General features: G+C 39.3%; 1 long non-coding RNA gene across 1 annotated transcript; it reads left to right on the top strand.

The window, feature by feature from the left end:
* Positions 1-6,499: 6,499 nt before the first annotated feature.
* Positions 6,500-16,208, top strand: LOC120324622. Its single transcript, XR_005566079.1, has 3 exons — positions 6,500-6,545; positions 14,501-14,576; positions 16,050-16,208. It is a non-coding gene; the product is annotated as an uncharacterized LOC120324622 (long non-coding RNA).
* The last annotated feature ends 805 nt before the right edge of the window (positions 16,209-17,013 follow it).

Here is a 17,013-nt window from a genome sequence, read left to right as displayed (position 1 = left end):
AAATAGAAGGGCAAGTGAATAAGAATGTTTAATCCTAGTAAAATATTGTTTGCTGGGATTTTTTTTTCACAATAGGAAGATGGCACAGCTGAAATACACATAACTCAGTTCACTAAATATCCACCAATTCTGCTGGTTTATTTACAGATGTATTCATGCCCTGACTTCTGTTCAGCCACTTCTTGACATCATATTGTAAAGTTAGATATTTCATGAACGATTACAAAAGATGCCACCTAAATTCTATATACCACAGGAGATGATGTTCTTTTCCCTCAAACAAAATCTTAGTTCTGTAGCTCATTTTCATCTTGAAAAAATTGATTTTCAGTATCACCTGCAGACTTGCAGCTCAAGTCTGGTAATCTACTTCTTCACTATATAACTGAAGAGGTTATGGGTAAGGTTTTTGTATCTCCATAGATTAAATTGAACAAGCCTTTTTTTCTGAGAGGGAAGTCTTGACCAGTGAGTGCCTTCTACATAAGCAGTATTGAGCTTCAAGTGTCTGAATGTCAGAAAATCCAAGTGATTTTCTTGTTACTTCATTCTTCTGAACATTTATGAAAGAATTTCAACATGGTAAGACATATATGCTTTCTCTTAAGTCACCAATTAGTGAAAAAATCACTGGAAACCACTTGTCATGGTTTAGGAATGGCAATTCCCAATGTAGTGTCCTCCTCTACCCCCACAAACGAGACTCTCCCAAACTAGAGCCGCTTGCTTGCTCCCCTTGGCCTTTCTCTCCCCCTTCCAGTTCCAGGGATGAAGCTGAGAATTGGAGGCACAAAAAGGTGAAAATTATGGGTTGAGATAAGAACAATTTACTGGAAACAGCAATGAGATAAGATAACAAACAGTAAGGCAACAATGTTAATAACAAAAGGTGTAAGACAAAGAAACTATTTCTGTGGAAAAAATGCAACAAAATACCAACAGTCTCTTCCCCACCCCACCTGGAAATAAATCCCTTACTCCCACCCCTTGTAAGTGACTGTGAGATGGAATCAAATAAAATTAGGGTCTGTACATGCTCCCTTCCTGACTACTGTAAAAAATTAACCCTCTCCTGGCCAAAACTAGGACACCAGTACAGTTCCTTTTTTCCCCAGAAACCAGGAGACTGAGTTTAAAACTAGGTACAAGCCTAGGAATGGGATACTTGGGCAGCTGAAGGGGGTAACATTATGGCCCCTGATCAGTGTGAATAACTATATACAAAAATATTTTCCTTTTGCTTCTTCTGTATTTATGCTTTGGGTTCATTTGTTTGCAATGTCCTATGTTATAATTGTTTTGCCTCTATAGTTTATGAAGAAATGTCAAATTAGATGTTACTGTAAACTTGCAGAATATTTAACAGCCATGAAAAAGCTATTCTTCACCCTCTTCTGGCTTCTATATGTTAATGTCTCCTTGACTAGGAGACATTAACCTAATCTAGGTAATTTTAGGGGTTTTTTACCTCTGGACATGCTTTCAAATCTCATTATGCAAATCCAGTACATGACACATAGGCAAAAAGAATATATTCAAGTTATTAAATGAGAAACCTGAATTATTTTCAAGGAGATAGATAAACAGCAATAGAAATTAGAACTGTTAACTGAGAATCAATTTTCCAGCTGTCAGTTTAACAATGATGAAAGTTTTTTCATCAACTGTGTTGGCTACCTCATGTTTCCTTCAACAAGAGGCATTTCTCACATGACAGGTTCTTGGGAGAAGAGATGACAAAACCCATATACGTGGGCAGAATGCCTGTAACAGGAGGCATCTGCTAGCAACAGGCCCCTGGAAGATCCCAGCTCTTACGCCCTGAAAAGGGATCAAGCAGCAAGTGCAGAGTGTCCCATCCTGGATGAGAAGAGGAAATGGGTGAAATACAGTCACAGAGAGCACAAAAAAGCAGAAGGTGCCAGTAGGTTGTAGTTACAATTGGCAGTCATTTTGAACCATTGCTGCTTTTATTAGTTATTCAACTTTGATTGCAATTACCAGCCAAAATCAACAATCCTAATAACAGAGCTCAGAGTTGTCCAACGAAGCAGCTTTTCTAAGTGTTCGTAACCAGATCATACAACCCTGAAATTTAACAGAAAATCTTATTAACACATTTCCTCACCATCTTCCAGGTCTTTAAAAATACTTTGAACATTTGTTCCACTATTATTCCAGAAACCAAAGCTAAGCAGACCACACTATCATTTTTAGTTCCTCATGTCACTCTTTTTCAAAGGCAGACGCCATGGTTTCTGTTTTCCAGTCTTCTGGAAGCCCATGCATATTCCAAGAATTATCAAAGATAATCATTAATAGCTCTAAGGTTGTTTCTGTAAGGCTTCACATCACAGTGAATTTTCTGAGACATGAAATCTGTTTTGTTCCTGAAAATACCCAAGAGCTAAATACCCTCTAAATGACCTATCTCCTATCTTATTAAATGACCTATCTCCTATCTTATTATTTTCTTCTAAGGTTAGCTTATTAAATTTAAGAGCACAGCTGACCACTTTACTGAAGACTGACACACGCAAAAAACCACCGAAAACCACTAAACTTTTCAACCATCTCAACCTCAACTTTTGGCATCTTATTTTATTATTCTTTTAATAGTGAATCCAGTTTATTCCCCGGACTTTTTCTCGCTTCCAACATACTTGCAGAAAGTTTTCTTGCTAGCCTTTCTGTCCCTTGCTACTTTAACATGCTGATTGAAGAGAATGTAGTAACTCAAGTATTAATTCAAACAGCTGGCATAAGAAGTACATGGTAAATTGTATTACTTTCAAGTGCAATTCTGGTCAGCTGAAGCAAGTAGCTGCACAGCTGCCTGACTTGCAGTAACCACTGACCTTTAGGGTGCATAGTGGAGCCTGTGGTTGTAAATGTTCACAAGTGGAATGAGAGTTGGGTTCATGTCACATGCCAAGAAGAGGCACCATCAAAGAGATCAGAAGAGCAGATAGCACTGTAATGTATGTCACAGCATCATCTCCTTTCTCCTCTTGTTGTGCGCACTGGAGGTCAAATGTAACACTGAAAAGTGAGATAATGATGCATTCAGGGGGCTTACTGCACCTTGTGTGCCATCCCATCCTGTCATACATACCTTCAGCTGCCCTTGCTGCACCTGCTGATGAGTGCAGGCACTGTTAGTCTGTTTCTGCCCAAAGCACCAGGTAGACCCAAAGGTGGATCAACTGGCTCCATTTCTCTGTTTTCTTCTCAGTTCCTCTGTCTGTAAATAATGGAATATCTCTCTCCACCATACCTCCCCCTTTCTCCAAGCAATGAAACTTGAACTGTGTCAGGGCAGCTAGTCCTTTCTTTGCTCTGATTGAACAATAATGAAAGGATGGGAAACAAAGACTAGCAGCTTTTGAGATTAATCCCCCTTCTGTTCTCAGCTGTCAGACTTACTTATTTTTTCCTTTTTTCAGCTAAATCAGGTCATTATACTACAAATCTTTACTCTGAATGAAAGATTAAACTCAGGTATTTTATTTTCATCAAGGCATAATATTCAGCACAGAATAATTGGCTATAGTTTCATCTGGATATTTGTATGGGGCCTCCTATCAAATTCCACTAAACCCTTACTGACTCTTTCCATTTTGTTGAATTCCTTAGGATCTTACTGTAGTAGACTCCTGGCAAACAGAATCTTGCACTGTCTTCACATCTCAGATGTCATGTTTTCATGAAGCATCTTTAAACAGTCAAGAGAATTAAAAGGTCTTCAGGGTTGCTTTGTAATAAAAACAGTAATAGAAGAGAAAAAAATCCATAAGCTAAGTGTTTTTCCTTGACATAGTATTTTTTTTCTATAGTGAGAAGGAAGAAAGAGGAAGGGGAAAAAAAAGCAGGAAATAAGAAAAGACTTTCGGACTACCTTTAACTGCTTCAAAGCCAACAATAAACATACCAGTTAAACCAAAAGACCAAAAAGGCATAAGGTCATCAAAACCAAGACTCATTGAGCCAGTCTATTTGGATAGATGTCACTTCCACTTTCTCAGTACAAAGAGTGCTATACTGTATAGAGAGAGCAGAGCTTATGTTGATATAAAACTAAAACCAAAAAACATTCAGTCTGTTATGGTGATCTTACGAGAAGCAGGTAGGTTTCTCACACATTAGTAAAATCTCTGGTATGACTGTTGGTTCTACCTTGATGTTTCTTACTTTATTGATTATTTTATTGATAGTGCCTTTTTTTAAAAGACGTTATCACAGAGGGAAGTATTTTCTCAACCAAGAAAAACTGGCTTTATGCCACATCTACTTTACCTAAAATCGATCCAACAGTAGCTTTGGGATTTAATTTAAACAGGGAAAGACAAAGCATGACAAAAACACAGGGCATAACAACCCAAGATGGGCCTCCACTGAAGAACAAGAAGTTTCTGCTGTGCAAACAAATCAGAACATTTCTAGACCTATAGTGTTTCTGTTCATATTTTGCTTTGTTTTCTTTTAAAAAAATATTGTCAATTTAGAAGTAAAAGCCTACTATGAAATTCTTCTTTAGAGCTAATAAAAGGCAATGGGATCAACTGATATTTGTAGCCCTTGAAAAGTCAGGCCTCATATTATATAATTCCTAAAAATATTTATTAAACATTAAGGGTTCTTTCTCTCAGAGGTACCAGATTTTCATGATATAAAGGTCATGGAAGGAGTTAATATCAGACTAAGTCCTGCACGAGCTATTTTATTGTCTCCTTTGCTCTCTTATGAAGATGTAGCTTTTCAGTCACATTTTTTTGTATATGCAGTTCAAAGGTAAATTTAGTCCTTGTACTCTATGGTATAAGCAGTCCATTGACTTTGGGCAGGAGAATCTTAACGAGAATTTCCAGAAATATTGCTTGGATCAGCAGTGGCACTAACAAGTTTGAAAGGTACAAGGCAGGCAGTGTCTTCTGAATGTGGAAATCTGCAACTCACCTCTTCTTCCAGTTACTTGTCTTGTCTGATTAACACAAGAGTGTTTTTTTCCGTTTTCTCCTTTGGTTGAGCTTTGAGTTTCTCTTTCATGTACCACTGCTGGGAAACAAAATACTCCATCATGAGAAACATACCAAGAAATAAGAAACAGAACAAGTACAATGGCCCAGTGACAGCAATGGGAAAGTGTTGCTCAAAGCATGATGCTGGGCAGGGGCTGGAGATTGAATGATGGCACCTCAAAGTCACTGCTCAGGTAGGACCAGGGAAAGCCTTTTGCAGAGATCACCAGCATCCATGATCCTAAAAAGCCAAACCAGCATTTACATCCAAAGTAATGAGGGTCTTCACCATCAGTGAGTGAGTGAGTGAACCATATGGAGGAATAAGTAAGGAAATAAGGACAGGTTAAAAATATTTCCAAATAGGTTTCATAAAATACTTGGTCTTCTAGAAATTTTGAATTTCACTTCTCTGTATTTATTGCTGAAGAGGCACGAAAGGTAGGCCTCTTGTATATAGCACTAGGGGTAAGGAAGACTCTTTTCTTGGGAAGAGAGGTGGAAAAAGGAAAAGGGGTGAAGAGTTCTTGCTGACTGGCTGCAGCTCAGCTGGTGTACAGATTGGGATAAGAGAGGGTAGTCACCAGGAAGAGGCATCCCAGCACCCATTTGTGACATCAGAACCCTGTCCTGTCACGTAAACTGCACAAGAGGACTTACACTGAAGGGAACAAGAGTTCCCATGGATGTACAGAGGATCTGTTATTCAGGTTGGTTCAATGAGTGTTACTCTGCCATGCCAGATGTGCTCAAAATGCAGTGCACACTTGCCCAAATTAATCTACCTTAATCACATTGCATGCAGCTTCCTGTTGCATGCAAACTGATGGTCTCAAAATGTCGGCATTGTCCACTAGCCCACACCAAACTAATTTTTCCAATTGGGTCAGTTTTAATTTGAGTCTTATCCTGCTATTATGGGTCTCTGCACCATGCACTCTGAACTTCCGTTCTTGGTGAATGAAGGAGGCACAGCCTCCCTGCCCTTACACTATTAAATGTCGAATTTCAACATCAAAAAAACTGCACAAGACTCAGGCTGTTTCAGAAGGACTGATCTGCAAAGTAACTGGAAGCCAGTTCAGGAGCCAGCGGTGCTGTTTGCAGAGGTGGATTATAACCCTTCTTGTGATAGCTGCTATCGCCATTGCCAAGATCACTGCTGAAAAGCTCCTGTGGCTTGTCAGAGCAAACAACTAACTTCAGTCTATTTAAATATACGGCTCTCAAAACTAAGGCAGTTCAGAGTTGTTTAACGTGCAATTCACTAATCACTGTTACAAATGTGGCAAACTCTGAAAGAGACCTGAGGCAGCAGAGCCTCAACCATTTCCATTGACTCAAGTCCTCAAGTCCTCAAGTCCTCAAGTCCTATTTCCAAAGCAATTTAGGCACCTGGGGGTCAATGTGACTTAAACCCAGAGCTCCTTATTCATTCTTGAAAAATGCACTCACCTCTTGTATCACTCTCTTCCCTGAAGCCAAAAGGTGCTCTCAGAAGATGGTCAGTTCTCAGCTCTTTCACTGGTAAGTGCAAGAAAGCATCTGCAGACCAAATGAAAAAGTTAAAAGAAAACATACTAATGGCTTTATAATTAACATTTATTTTCTTACTAAACAAGTTTCCATCCCTTCATTCGATTGATTTAAACTGAAGGCAAGAAAGTGATAATAAAATTGATCTAGGATTTTTAGTAAGGAGGGGTCATTCCCTGACATCATCTAAAAGGTTCCTTCAAGTGAAATTAGGTCCATTTCTTATGTTAAGAGTTTCACTGGCATACTATGTATATCAAAAAGGAATTTTTACAAGGGCACATAGTGACAAGACAAGGGGGAATGACTATAAACTGAAAGAGGGTAGATTTAGGTTAGATATTAGGAAGAAATTCATTACTGTGAGAGAGGTGACACATTGGAACAGGTTGCCCAGAGAAGTTGCGAATGCCCCATCCCTGGAAGTGTTCCAGGCCAGGTTGGATGGGGCCCTGAGCAACCTGGTCTAGTGGGAGATGTCCCGGTCCATGGCAGTGTGGCTGGAAGTATATGATGTTTAAAGTCCCTTTCAACTCAAACTATTCTATGATTTTATAATACCCTGGACTGGCTTAAAGCCACCCAAGCTGTCCTGAACCTGAATAAGAACTCCTTGGTTAGAGCAAGAGCAGGTTGGCCTGTTTTCAACCAATAGGCATGTCTAGGGACAGTCCTGATATGCTGCAATTCAATTAGTGTTTCAAATGTACCCTGGAGAGCAGTAGATTGCAGTGATGTTAACAAACAGCCCGGCAAGATCTGAAGTCCTCCAGACACTGGTGGGATTTGTGGACCTAACAAACTCACTTGCCTTTGAACATCTCAGGCAGGCAGGCAGGCAAACATTTTGCCACTTTTAGAAATGTGGAATCAAATCAAAACACTACTAAAAACTTCATAGAAGTCAGTAAGGAAATCCTTCTTCTGTTTGTTATTAATGGTTACAAGATAACTTTTACTTATAGTGCCCTGGGGACTTATTCAGTAGGATGTAGTGACACTGATGAGAAGGATTATTTATTGTTTATACAGTTGCTTACAGATGAAGGCACAGCATAAATATTCTGGAAACTATCATTCTGTGAAAAAGCTCTTGATAATGCATCAAAATACTTCCTGCATCAAAGTTATTCTGGACTCTCTCTTCGCATCACAAGCTATATTTGCAATGCTCGGAAGGTCTGATTGTATTCTTTATCTCACACTAGCTGATATGCAGTCAATGTAAGAAATTCATAGTTTGTATCTGGTATTCATACAGTACCAACAATCTGCAAGGCATATTGACATCTAGAAGATTTAAAAAAAAACAAACAAAGAAGCTGTGGGTTTGTTTGACAGAATTTAAAAAAAAAAAGGTTTAAAAAACTGCATTAATGGGCCATGGAACTTACATTCAGAAAGGATAAAATAGCATAAGCAACAAAAACCTCGCCATTTTGTGTAAACACATTAAAATATACCGCATAATTTCTAGGTTGTGTATGAGCTCAGAAATATTTTAAGTAATAAAAGATACATTTCTGTCCATAATCTCCAAAACAAACATAAAAAGAAACTTTATGTACCCAAAAGGCAGGTCAGATGGCATAGAACACAGTGCAAAACCTCTGGTTATCATCTTCAGCTCTTTTACTCTTTCACTGGTATACCAAGTAAATATATTGGTCACAGGATAGTTTCCATGACTTCCTGCTCTCAGTAAGTAGCTCCTCACTTTACACTAAGACCATCAACAGTAGCAATTTAATGATCAGTTAGATGTATGAACTGGTCATATGACTTTTAATAGAGCAATAGTCACCAGTAACCACTCACACTGGAAGGACCTGCTCTTTGCCCTGTGAGCTCTTTTGTCTTGTGTTCTGTGTGTTAGACTTCTATGAAAATTTGGCTTATTCAATTTTTTTATGTCTACTGAGCATGAATTTTTATATATTTGAAGCCTGTTACACCAAGCACAAGTGAAATTGTTCTCCATCATGCTGCTTTCTTCTCTAAGCTCCAGGTCCCTGGGTCTAACTTTTCCTATAGGAAATGTGCAGTCCAAACTAGATTTCAATTAATCAATAACCTCTAATCGATAGAGCAGGAAAGACATCTCTAGAAGCTCATTTTAAACACCTACCACAGGGTGAAATAAATCTGTGTCAGTAGGTACCCATCCCTCTATGCCCATTACAGAGTCTGCTGCTTAGACCAAGCACCTGACTTCTAGTATCTTAACATCGGGGAAACTGAGTGCCACCATCACTGTGCTCAACTGAACTAAGCTACAGTAGAGCTATATTTATATTTAACTAATTACAGAACACTATTTTGGAGACTAAAAGTTTGGGAAACTTAAATGCAGGCTTTCTGAAGCCAGTAAACTTTTTTTTTTTTTTTAATGGGAGAGAAATAATATCTTTATCTTGTGGGAGACATGCGAACAGAACAAAGGGCCTTCTTTGTTTTCCCTGCAGAAAGCAATCCTCAGTGATATAACTCTTCAAAAGTTTCTGTATGCTGAAAAAGATTTTCTGTTAAACTCTTCTGGGCAAATTCATCTAGGGTGTATTAAGACAAATCTAGTTACACTGATCTATTACTTCTGTTTGAGCACTCAGTTTTCTTCAATTTAAAAACAACATAAGGGAATAGGAAAATGTTTAAGCAATGAGACATGACATACTATACCATGCTGTACTGTTGATTAATGTGTATCCCAGGTGGATGAGAAGTAAGACAAGTGCCTGCACCATATGTGGCGAGTGCATTAATCAATATTAACATGTAATAACAGGTACAGAGAGAAGGTACCAAAGAGCTGTTTCTAGAGTCCAATCCTGGTGTGATGACAATGGGGGACTGAATCTTTTTGACACAAGAAGTCAGCCCGACCTCTGAGGCTATGACCTTAGAAAAGTGCACGCATTTGACAAACACCATGCCATAGAATGTTGCAGATGCTAAAAGCTTACTTGGATTCAAGGAGAGGTAGGGCAAGTTCACAGATCAGAAATATTTTCAGGCTATAAATTCAAAGAAACATCTCCAGGCCAAGAAGTCTCTGAGCTGCAAATTACTGGAAGCAGGGTGAATGCCTAGGGAAGTACCACATATTGTGCATCCTGTTTTTATACGCTTTCTTACACACTTCCTTTTGATGGCTATCAGGGACAGGACAGAGAGCTAGACAGCCATAAGGTACGACCCCATTCAGTGCTCTTATAGTCTGTTTTTATGTCCTAAATTTACAATGTACAACTAGTCCCCACTAACTCTGTGCAAGTTGTTTAACACTCAGAGTGAAACACTACATGCAGCTATATGCACATCTCCACTGAGCAACTGAACAGCATCAAGACTTTTAGGTAACTGCCTCACTGCAAACACTGGCAGGAATTTGGCACAATCTTCCACCACAGAGACCTGATACCACCAAGCGCCCACTACCAGTGATATAGCAGCTCCCTTTTCAAAGCTCTGATGAGGCACAGAGCCTTGAGAGGTACTATCTGCCTGAAGGTGGAAAACCAGTCAAGAGACATAAGTCAGTGTAGTATGAGGCACTGCAGAACCCCACAGCACCATTGCTTCAGACACAGGAGAAGAGTGGGATCCCCCCTTGGAATGAGGTAGCAGCTCTTGCTCTCCATTGAGTTCAGAAACAGTTCCATTTTCTACCCTGCCAGGCAGAAAGCTTATAACTTACATGCCATGCTATGGAAACCAAAGAAATAACAACACAACATTGCTTATTGAAGCATATTAACGTGCCCCACAGCAGTTTCTTTATGTCCGTTAAACATTTACCCAAGATACTGAAATAAATGTCTTTTTTATTTATGGCATCCTCTCTGGACTCTCTGTTACTTCCAGCCCTTCCTACCAGCACAGGAACCAGAGTGGTTCAGTAGCCCAACAGCCAAACAATGCTGCCAATTGCCTATTTTCAAATTAAACTAAGCTTCTCTAATGCTTCTAATTTAATATATTAATGCACACAACAAAAGCAAATATTTTGGTTTGGCTTTTGTCTGATTCATGTGGTCCTGGGCTTCAAAATTCTTTTTGAGAGGCCAAGGTGGCTTTAAAGTTACAATTTCAGTGCATAAGCTAACAAACAGATTTGAATGCTGATCATTTTCGAGCACCATATAATTTTGAATTTAAAGAAACTTCTATTTTAAAAGCAAAGAACTCTAAGAACTGGATATGCCAGTAAAACATCTCAGCTGTGTTTCATCCTTTGTCTCCATTTTAGGCAACAATAGGGAGCATCTGTAACTTACATCAAGCTATTAGGATCTGTCACTGTGTTGATCAATAAAGCCCTCACGACTTTACTCTACACTTCAGTCCCAAGCCTTAACTACTCGTTAGAGAGCCTGTAATTTCAGAGAGGGAAAAGAGCGCCTGCAGGTGTTGAATTAATGCACCATGAAAGCAGAACTCTTCTGTGTTGCAATGGAGCTAAAATCAGGCTTCTCTGGTATTGCTGACAGTATTCAGCTCCCAGTATAGTTCTAACTTTGGATACATAGGCTACCTAGTAATTTTGTCACATCTTGAAAATAGAGCGCGGGGAAAAAATCCATTTAGACTCTTACAGCCATAGGACATATTTACCATTTGCTAACAGACTGTTGTGTTGTGAATGGAGCCTGCTTCTCCAGTCACACAACACAGAAAGTTTCTTTTGCTTCGCTAAAACTCTCAGAAAGGAACTCAATAACAAAAAAGTCACTGATTTCTAAGAAAAATAAGCAAAATTGTGATGTTAACAAAAAAACACCCTCAATAAAAGTCAAACTTTGAAAAAAATTTATCTTGAAAGAAAAAAGTTTTAATTACTTTTTTTTTTTTAATTTTAAAATCAGAACTGAAACATTGTACTGAGTAATTTCAGTGCCACTGATCCCATTGACTTTGGACAAGAAAACTGACATAGGCAGTGAAGAAAAGCCATCACCAAGGCAGCTGCTTTTTAAGCAGACATCTGCTCAGCTATACCTCTGTGGGTCACATCTAGTTGCCATTCCATATGTGTGACATTTCTGAGGCCAGATTGTGGCTTTATCTCCCAGTATCTCAGTAAAGCTGTGAAAATTTAGATGTCTCACTAAGGCCATGTTGACACCTGTCTCTGCTACTATCCTGTACCACTGAGTCACCCCATGGGGAGGAAGAGGCAAACCTTCAGTATTGAGGTGGAGGTGAAGATGTCTGCTCAGTATTTTGAGTACAGCTGCTCTGTTCCCTGGAGCAAGTTTGCATGTCCTGAATAGAGCTAGTCATCAAGGTGAGGTGATGTAGGCAGCTGCCTCAGGCAGCAGGCTGCCAGGGTGGAATTCAGCCTTTGCTGTCACTACAGCTGGAAACATGAAGGGCAGCAGCGACTTCTAGGTGGGAGAATGACAGCCCTCATTCATGAAGCAACTACCATTCCTCTTTTCCTCTCAGCAATGATAAATCAGGCTCCCCAAGGCACTCCCTCTATTTTTCTCTGCCTTAGTTTTACCCCCCTCCTTGCTAAGAAATCTTAGATTCAAGGAGAGACTCTCCCCAGGTAACTGCTACAGATTTTGGTGCCTCAGTGAGTGTAACAGCTTATGCTACCTGTGACCTTCTACAAAGCCAGGCCAGGCCAAATGTTCTAGTTAACAAATCTACTTATCATGTCAGTCCCTGATACTCACTGAAGTCTGATTCACAGCATTCTACAGTCAGAATAATGCTGATTGGAAGGGGCCTCCAGAAGTCATCTTCTCTAACATTCCACTTGAAGCAGGTCCACCACAAACACTAGATTAGTTTTGCCCAGCTATGGGCAAATAACCAACATTAGAGATGATTCAGTCTTTCTAAGTGACCTACTCCAGTGCAACACTCAGAGCAAAAGCTCTTTCCTAATGACAAACGTGAGTGCAGTCTTTGGCTGTTGCTCCTGGTTGTACAACCTGCCACCACTGTGAAGCCCTGCAGTTGTATCATCTTTGTGATTGGCCTTCAACCAGTTTACCTTGTTCTAGGTGCAACCTCACCAGAGTAGACTGGGGAAGAGTAATTTTTATTAGTCTACCTGCCATACTCCTCCTAATGTACCCTGCATGATCTAGCTCCCTTTCAATGAGGGTGCACTGTCACCTATTCATTTTGGCATCCACCTAGTCCTTTTCAGCAGAGTTGCCACTTGGACAGTCAGCTCCCAGTATTATTGGTGTGTGAGTTTATTTTAGGCAGAGGACCAGAGCAAGGATAAAAAAACCCTAAACACAGCACATCCATACGAGTTCAAAAATAACACTTTCAGTTCCCATTATCTCCTTACTTCCCCCTTCTGTACTCCCACTGCCCACACAAGGCTCTGCCCCATGTGACTATTAAATTCAGTTGTTGGAACTGCCAGTACCAGAGCATCCACAGATGTTTTTAAAAACAGGCTTAAGATCATGACCTTCCCAAATGTAATCAGAACAACTATCATTGGCTTGGTAAGTATTCATACATGTTCATATAGCAAGAGTGTATTAGGGTGAGAACATACATGCAGTGCAGGGGAAGGAGTCTTCAGTATATTTCACCACTATGTCCACACAAGCAAGTAGTGCAGCCCAATAAAGGAGGGTTTGTTGAGTGAAACAGCTAGTGCTGAGGACTCACTTTACATTTTGTGAGAATTTCAGGGCATTTTATTTCTGACTAGCTCCAGTCTATTCCTATGGATTTGATCAGCCATGATCAGAGTGAATTAGGTGCAAACTGAGACCACATCTTTCAGTTTACTTTCATGTACTCCCAAGACCTCTCTAAAATGTGAAACAAAGTATTGTAAATTGTAAAGATTAAGATTTGTGCTCCAGAGGTACTCGCCTGATTTGAACTAAAATGCTAATGCAGAGGTACTTGTAGGCTTTCTTCTTTGTGCACTTCCTGATCCTATTCCTTGTCGCTCAATAGCAAGAACAACAGAATCATTTGGGTTGGAAAATACCTTAAGATCATTGAGTCCAACCATTAATCCAGCACTGCCAAGTCCACCACTAAACCATGTTCCGAAGTGTCACATCTACATGGCTTTTAAATACCTCCATGTATGGTGACTCCACCACAGAGCAGACTGTTAATGGAAAGGGGAAAGGCAAGTATTGCATGAAAAGTACTTCTGATAGAACTCAGGTCTTCTGACTGAAGATAATATCCCATTTCTATCAAAGTGTTTCATTTTACTTTCCCCAATTTTAGCTTTGTTTGTGCTCATTTACTCATTATATATCATTCAAACAGAAACACAACAGATAAGAATGTTAAACATCACTATATAACATGGCTTACTTTGAGACCCTAAGAATCAACATATCACTGTGATTACATGCAAATTTCAGATGTTCAACACCATTTTCTTTATCTCATGACTTCAGTACAGGAACCATTATTGTTTCCTTCTCTGCCTCATGTCTCTCACTGCCTTGTTTTTATGGCATGTACTAGTGTAAGCTACATCCTTCCTGAAGCATTTGAATGTTGCTCAGTTTATTTACATCCAGTAGTACATTAATACTTTTCTCTATGAAATGTGAGGTCTTAGCTATTCATTGGACATTAATGTAGTTGAATATGATAGTCAGAACTCTCTTACATTGTTAAAGTTAATGATCTCATACTTTACAAGACGAGACATTTCAAATCAAATTGATCATATTAATAGTTTTATTCAGCAACATTAACAGAGGTGTGTTGTTCTACAATGTCCTCAAGCAAAACCTTTACTGGCACATTAATGGTGACAGAATGTCCAAATCCATAGTAAGAGACACTTTTTATTTCTACAAAATGCAATTACAGATAGCCTAAAATTCTACATTAGAAATTGGTAACCATATCCCTCTCTTGAAAGCCCTGTCTTCTGTGAGAATGTATGGGTAACTGCTGCATGCAAATCACACCACTTTTTTTGACAGATGTCCTGTTTTCGGCTGCCTGTGATAGAGAAGAAGAATATCTAGTGGAAATCGGTTGAATGAATTAGCTTCTGAGGTACTGAAATATTTGGGAACCCATTTGATATTAGGAAGAGGGGAAGGTAGCCAGCATCTTGAAAAATAAGACTTTTTCTAAGCAGCAAGATATTACATCATTTCAAGTCTATGTGATAGGTGCTAGAGGGAATCTGTTGAGGAAGGCAACAGAGAAGGGAGCTGGGAAGAGCAGGTATACTATAAGTCAAAATAGGCCAGTTTCACAGTCATTATTTAAAGCTGTTCAGAACCTATGCACACTGTACTTACTATCTCAGTCTACTGGGCCTAAAAACTTATTCAAGCTAAAGGTTTCCTCAGCTAGAGGAATGCTGCACTGGCCCTCATGCACATGATCAAAGGAGCGGTTTCTCACACAGATCAAAGGCCAAATTCAACAAACTTTTCTTCTCACAATGGCCATGTCATTTAGATCAAGCTGAATGCCAAGTATCATTGAAAAATTGCAGAATTTTCAATTTTAAAATTTTCTCCTTGCCAGATTGCCAAGTGATCCAACTTATGTTTCCGACACATATATACAGACATCCTCCCTAAAGCTGCATATCTATATAAAGAACTATGTAATTAACTAATGCCACATAACTTGGCGCAGGTGCAATAGGATTATCTGACACATCTAGAGAAGAAAACCAGGGTCACATATGGTGTAATATAATAATAAATGCAGCCTGCAAAGTGCTGCATCAGACCACCACTGAGAGGGTTCTGCCTCAGATTCTCTGACTGTTTTTCTCTGATGATGGCAATAGTTTATCTCTACTGATAGCAACCTGAATTGCACAGCACTGCCTCATCATTAGACACCAGAGTAGCCAGAAGGCTTACACTCATCAAATATACTAAACAGTCTGATTACCACAGAATCACAGAATCATATAATGGCTTGGGTTGGAAGGAAACTTAAAGTTCATCTGGGTCCAACACCCCTGCCATGGACAGGGACACCTCCCACTCGAACAGCTTGTTCAGATCCCTATCCAACCTGGCCTTGAACACTTCCAGGGATGGGGCATTTACAACTTCTCTGGGCAACCTGTTCCAGTGCCTCACCACCCTCACAGTAAAGAATTTCTTCCTAATATCTAATATAAATCTGCCCTACCATACCAAAGAGATATTTTGGATGAGCTTTGAACCTTGTAGCAGTGGTCAAAACTGTGGTTTGCAAGGGCTTGAAGTTTTCAGCCTGTCTTCTTTTATAGTCTTTTCAAATAAAAGTGCAAGACAGCCCATGAGATGTGGCGAGCGCGCCCAGAACCCCCTGAAGCAAAAGGCCTGTGAGATATTGCCTTAGAAGAGTAAGATTCTATCAAATCTTCTAAGAAGCCTTCAGTCACATAGAGTTTTGGCACCCTGCTAGATCAACAAATAGAAAAGGCAATAAAGACCATCCCAACTAATAGGGTAAAGAAGTCTACCTGGCAAACCCTTCTGCCATTTCTTCTATGTTATGTTGCTTTCTCCCCAGGTACAAATGATTTTCTGTGCCTACAATTTTCAAGAGAGAGACTTTGAAAATGTGTATGATGCAACAAAGTTTGCTTTGCAATCCAGCAAGGTCTGCAGCTGAAAAATGAGGCAGCAGCAATCAGGGAAGAACTGCAGACAATTGTTCTACAGCCACTGTTGCTGGGAAGTAAAAAAATCTATCTCAGATAATTGACATTTATTTGATTGAAACAGCAGGGTGCCCTCCATCAGAATGGGAGGAGACCATATGGAACAACAGTATGAGTGGAGATAATGTTTGTCTGCTGAGTGTGTCAATGTGTTTAGAGATTATTCATCGGGCTCTAGGGATTCCAGTATGGTAATGTTTCAGCTAAATTAGAATCAGATTAATTGCTCTAATCTAATGGAAAGACAATGTTTATCAAATTATTGCTCCTTCACCACATGATATTGCGGTGTCATTACTCTTTGAGTTTAAAAAAAAATCCAAAGGCTTTCTTGTATCACATCTGCTCATGAGCTACTTAACAGTGCTGATTTTTCCACAGGAGAGTTAGTGCAGTTTATAAGTCTATGAAGAAATTAATGAATTAGAGTAAAAATCTTGCAGAAAATAATTCTCCATATTGTGAGTAGACCTTGAACTACATAAATTGGAATGACTTTGCCTTGTTTTGGAATTTTTTTGGGGGGACTTTAATTTTGCTCAAATGTAAATACTTTTTTTCTTGTTTTAAATTTTGTTTCAGTGGAATGAGGTGGCGGGTTTTTTTTTCCTAAGTAGCACTTCAATTGAAAAATGTAGTAAAAAAAATAATGCTTTCCTCGTTTTGTCTTTAATTTCATTTTCATCTGAAAATTGCAATGAAATGACCAAAAAAACCTGAGTGTGCAGATAAGATGCCTAAAATCCTTCAGATATACTTGATATTATTCAGTGCTTAGTGTCATTTTAGATCATCTGCCAAATGCTGACATAG

Source organism: Pipra filicauda, unplaced genomic scaffold (genome assembly GCF_003945595.2).
Source record: "Pipra filicauda isolate LSUMZ 115617 unplaced genomic scaffold, ASM394559v2 scaffold60_size3304689_pilon, whole genome shotgun sequence".
NCBI lineage: Eukaryota > Metazoa > Chordata > Aves > Passeriformes > Pipridae > Pipra > Pipra filicauda.
This window is presented reverse-complemented; position numbering and strand designations above follow the sequence as displayed.